Raw genomic sequence first — 5382 nt, forward strand, 5'->3', positions numbered from 1 at the left:
CGCCAGGCGGGCGATGTTGGCGTGGGTGAAATCCGGGCGCCCCAGGAGGGCTGCTGCAGGGGAAGGGGAGAGTCACTCGGTGGCTCAGACGGGGAAATCAGCAGCTGGCGCTACCCCAGGATCGGAGCCCCCAACCCCCCGTCCAGCAGGTCCAGCCCAGCCCCCTCTGGGGGTCTCCCAGGTGCCGCGGCTCTGGGGCCTCCCTGGGGCTGGACCCCTCAGGGGAGGCTGCGTCCTACTGCTCTGGGGGGCTGAGTCTCAGTTTCACCAGTGAAGGGGGGGCCCGTGCGGGTGAACTGCCCCCCTGAGCCACCCAGCAGCCCTGAGGGACCCCCCTGTCCACCCCAACAGGTGCCTCTGCCCCGGCCTGTCTGCTGTGCAATGAGCCCATCCCCGGGGTATCTCGGCTCCTGCCAAACACAGCCAGGCAGTGCGCGCGGGGGGAGGCTGGGACATCACCCGCTGCCCCACACCCCCACGTCCCGGCGGTGCCCAGGGCCCAGTCAGAGGCAGCAGAACATCTATGGGGGGTGGGTGGGTTGGGGAAATCCAGTGGGGGGAGGGGAAGCAAGACCAGGGCATTCTGGGTAATAGTGGTGAGCGGGGGTCACCCCTATTGCCAGGGGGACGTCATCATTTTATAAAATGTTGGGGTCTAAATGAGCTGTTCCCATTCAAGAAAGAGATCTTGGAGTCATTGTGGAGAGTTCTCTGAAAACATCCACTCAATGTGCAGCAGCAACCAAAAAAGCAAACAGAACATTGGGAATCATTAAGAAAGGGATCGATAATAGGACAGAAAATATCATATCGCCTCTATATAAATCCATGGGACGCCCACACCTTGAATACTGTGTGCAGATGTGGTCACCCCATCTCAATGAAGATATATTGGAATTGGAAAAGGTTCAGAAAAGGGCAACAAAAATGATTAGGGGTCTGGAACGGCTGCCATATGAGGAGCGATTAATAAAACTGGGACTTTTCAGCTAGGAAAAGAGACGACTAAGGGGGGATTTGATAGAGGTCTATAAAATCATGACTGGTGTGGCGAAAGTAAAGAAGGAAGTGTTATTTACTCCTTCTCATAACACAAGAACTAGGAGTCACCCAGTGAAATGAATAGGCAGCAGGTTTAAAACAAACAAAAGGAAGTATTTTTTCACACAACGCACAGTCAACCTGTGGAACTCCTTGCCAGAGGATGTTGTGAAGGCCAAGACTATAAGTTCATGGAGGATAGGTCCATCAATGGCTATTAGCCAGACTGGACAGGGATGGGGTCCCTACCTCTGTTTGCCAGAAGCTGGGAATGGGTAATGGGATGGATCGCTTGAGGATTACCTGTCCTGTTCATTCCCTCTGCGGCACCTGGCATTGGCCACTCTTGGAAGACAGGACACTGGGCTAGATGGACCTTTGGTCTGACCCAGTCTGGACATTCTTATGTTCTTATGAACTGTCAAAAATCAAAAAATCGACTGTGAGATCCAGCACCGGATCCAGCAGGCGAGTGCTTCCTTTGGGAAACTGCTCCGGCGCGTTTTCACGGACCATGACCTACGGCAGGACACCAAGATCCAGGTCTAGAAGGCAATGTTGTTCTTACGCTCCTCTATGGGTGACCTATCTGTGACGTTGCACTCCATATGTTTTATGAAAAGATGTTTATAAGTGTGAATATAATGTAACTGGAATATGCTTTATGCAAAAGGTCTCTTGTAAGGTATCATTACTAAGCTTAGGATCTACTGAGTGTGGTCATCCCATTTGTTTGCATGTATTATTTCTATGTCTGGAGTTAGGAGAATAAGATATAAATTGTATTACTGAGGTAAACATGTTAAGTGGAAGCCATTAAGGGTGCTTCAGAATCAATTAACTGTAAATGGTTCTGTTTACTTGTAAGACTTCCTGTATACCTGGGTACCAGACAGTGGGTAATGAAGTCTTACAGGGACATGTGATCATGTCACTTGGTACTGGAATCCATCTTTAACCTGGTGCTTTTCCATTGAGAGGGAGGGGTGGGAACCCAGAGAGACAAAGGATTCCCACCTTGTGCCAAAGCTATAAAAGGGGGTGGAACAGAACAAAGGGGGCTGCCAGTCATGAGAAATCCCCTAGTTACCACCTGAGCTGGAACTAACAAGGATTGTACCAGGGGAAAGGATTGGGCCCAGACTAGGAAGGAGTCTAGTCTGTGAAAGAAACTTATTGGAACATCTCTGAGGGTGAGATTTACATGTATTCTGTTTCTTAATGTATTAGGCTTAGACTTGCGTGTTTTTGTTTTGTTTTGCTTGGTGACTTACTTTGTTCTGTCTGTTATTACTTGGAACCACTTAAATCCTACTTTTTATACTTAATAAAATCATTTTTGTTTATTAATTGACCCAGAGTAAGTGATTAATACCTGGGGGAGCAAACAGCTGTGCATATCTCTCTATCAGTGTTATAGAGGGCGAACAATTTATGAGTTTACCTTGTATAAGCTTTATACAGAGTAAAACGGGTTTATTTGGGGGTTGGATCCCATTGGGAGCTGGGCGTCTGAGTGCTGGAGACAGGAGCACCAGCTGAGTGGTTTTCAGTTAAAGGGTGCAGCTTTGGGGGCGTGGTTCATACCCTGGGTCTGTGTTGCAGCCGACATAGCGTGTCTGGCTCAACAAGGCAGGGTTCTGGAGTCCCAAGCTGGCAGGGAAACCAGACTCAGAGGTAAATTCAGCACATCAGGTGACAGTCCCAAGGGTCTCCAGAGTTTGGAGAGGTACCGCCAATGATGCATCCGGAAGATCCTTCGCGTCAAGTGGCAAGATCGCTGCACTAACGCCAATGTCACCGGCATTGAAACAATGATCCTCATGCACCAACTCCGCTGGGCTGGACATTGTGTGCAGATGCCAGATTCTCGCCTCTCAAAAGAAGTCCTCGACTCCCAGCTCACTCACGGTCAGAGATCTCGTGGTAGTCAGAGGAAACGCTCCAAAGACACATTGAAAGCGTATCTCAGCAAAACTGATGTAGGCATCACAAGCAGTGAGGAACAAGCCACCAACCGCCCCCAACGGCGCCACATCCTCCATCAGGCAGTGGCCCGCTTTGAGGAGAAGCACCTTGCCCTCGATGCTGAAAAGAAAGAGAGGAGGAAGGAAAAAGAAAGAACTTTCTCCCAGCAGGCCTGTCACAGTGTGTGGGGGAGTCAGGGTCCTGCATCCCCCACTTCCTGTGATTCACCGGGACTCTCAGCCAGCCAGTAACACAGAAGGTTTATTGGATGACAGGAACACAGTCCCAAGCAGAGCTTGTAGGTACAACCAGGACCCCTCAATCAAGTCCCCAGGGGGCAGGGAGCTTAGACCCCAGCTTTTGGGGTTCCCTCTGTTTCCCCCAGCCAGCTCCAAACTGACAAACCCCTCCAGCCATCTCCTCCAGCCACCGCTCCCCCCCGGCTCCTCCTCCAGCCTTTGTCCAGTTTCCCAGGCAAAAGGTGTCACCTGGCCCCAACCCCCACCTGGGCTCTCATGTTACATGCTCAGGTATCCCATCACCAATGCGGACAGTCCCATCAGACCATTTAATCTGGCCCTCGAGCTCCCGCCAGGGAGCGGAAGCGGGGACTTGCCCTGCTCTGTGTGTGCCGCAGCTCCCGGAAGCAGCAGCATGGTCCCGTAGGGGCAGCCAGGGGGCTCCACACGCCGCCCCCATCCCAAACGCCGGCACTGCAGCTCCTATTGGCCGGGAATTGTGGCCAATGGGAGCTGCGGGGCCGGCACCTGCAGACGTGGCAGCGCGCAGAGCCACCTGGCTATGCCTCCACGTAGGAGCTGGAGGGGGGACATGCTGCTGCTTCCGGGAGCTGCTTGAGGTAAGCGCTGCCCAGAGCCTGCACCCCTGATCCCCTGCCCCAGCCCTGATCCCCCTCCTGCCCTCCAAACCCCTCGATTCCAGCCCAGAGCAACCTCCTGCACCCCAAACCCCTCATTCCCAGCCCCACCCCAGAGCCCGCAACCCCTGCACCCTAACCTCCTGCCCCAGCCCAGAGCCCCCTCCCGCACCCTGAATTCCTCATTTCTGGCCCCACCCCAGAGTCCGCACCCCCAGCCAGAGCCCTCACCCCGTCCCGCACCCCAACCCCCAATTTTGTGAGCATTCATGGCCCGCCATACAATTTCCATACCCAGATGTGGCCCTCGGGCCAAAAAGTTTGCCCACCCCTGGTCTAGTGGGTTGGGGGCGGGGGGACAATGGTGCTGGGATTCAGGGGGACAAATCAAAAATTGGGCCAAGGAAGTGCTTTCCCCCACGACACGCAGTTGGCCTGTGGAACTCATTGTTACAGGATGTCGCATAAGGCCAAGGACTTAGCACATCCCAGGCTTCCAAAACGCCCCTTTGCCGGGACACTTACGTGAATGGCGACAGGGATTAGGGCCGCTGGTTTGCCGGGACGGCTGCCACTCAAACTGACCAGCCTGTTTCTTTGTGCTCCCCGCCCCCCAGGGTCGGTCGGTTTGTCTCCACCCGTCGCAGTGACCGTCTTTTCGTTCCGTGTCTGTACAGCGCCTGGCGCAGGGCAGCCCTGGCCCAGACCGGCTAGGAGCAGATGCAAGGCAAGTATCGGTACTGAACGATAATAAGGAGCGTGGAGGAGAAGGGTCATGAGTATCTGGGAGTGGGTGGAGCAGAGAAGGGTTAATTTAAAGGGTTAAAGGTTAAATTAAGCTTTAACTTAAAGGGTCCCTGTTACGGGAGGGGAGACTGAGCAGCTGATGAATTATCTCAGCTCACCACTAGGGGGTGCTGTCCCCTCCCCAGGCTCCGCCCTCCCAATGGGCTGGGACATGAAGGGTTAATTTAAAGCGACTCCCTCCCTCCCTCCCCATGGGCTGATTTAATGACTAGTTAGGAAGCTCCCGGACGTCACCACCAGGGGGCGCTGTATCCCCCATCCCTGGGGAGCGAAGGCTTAATTTAAAGGGATTCCCAAGGGAGGGGGGGGGGGGGAATAACTTGGCAGTTCCAGGACATCACCACCAGGGGGCGGTGTATCGCCCATGGGCTGGGGAGCGAAGAGTTAATTTAAAGGGGTCCCCTAGGGACAAGGGTGGGAGGAAAAACTAGCCAGTTCCAGGAGTTCACCACCAGGTGGCGCTGCCCCACCCCCCATAGCCCCCCCCCATCTCCCCGCCTCCATAATATCCCCCCACCCCCACCCCACCAGCCAAATCTCCGCTCGCTCACTCGCTCTCCATCTCTCTGCCCGCCGGGCGCCCCTGCGCCCACCCCGACCCCCCAGCCCCATGGGCGGCCCGAGGCGGTGAGCCAGGGGACCCAGGCGTCCGGGGAGAGGGTCCCCCTCACGCGCGCCCAGAGGGTGCT

The sequence above is a fragment of the Emys orbicularis genome, chromosome 21, assembly GCF_028017835.1.
Source record: "Emys orbicularis isolate rEmyOrb1 chromosome 21, rEmyOrb1.hap1, whole genome shotgun sequence".
Lineage (NCBI taxonomy): Eukaryota > Metazoa > Chordata > Testudines > Emydidae > Emys > Emys orbicularis.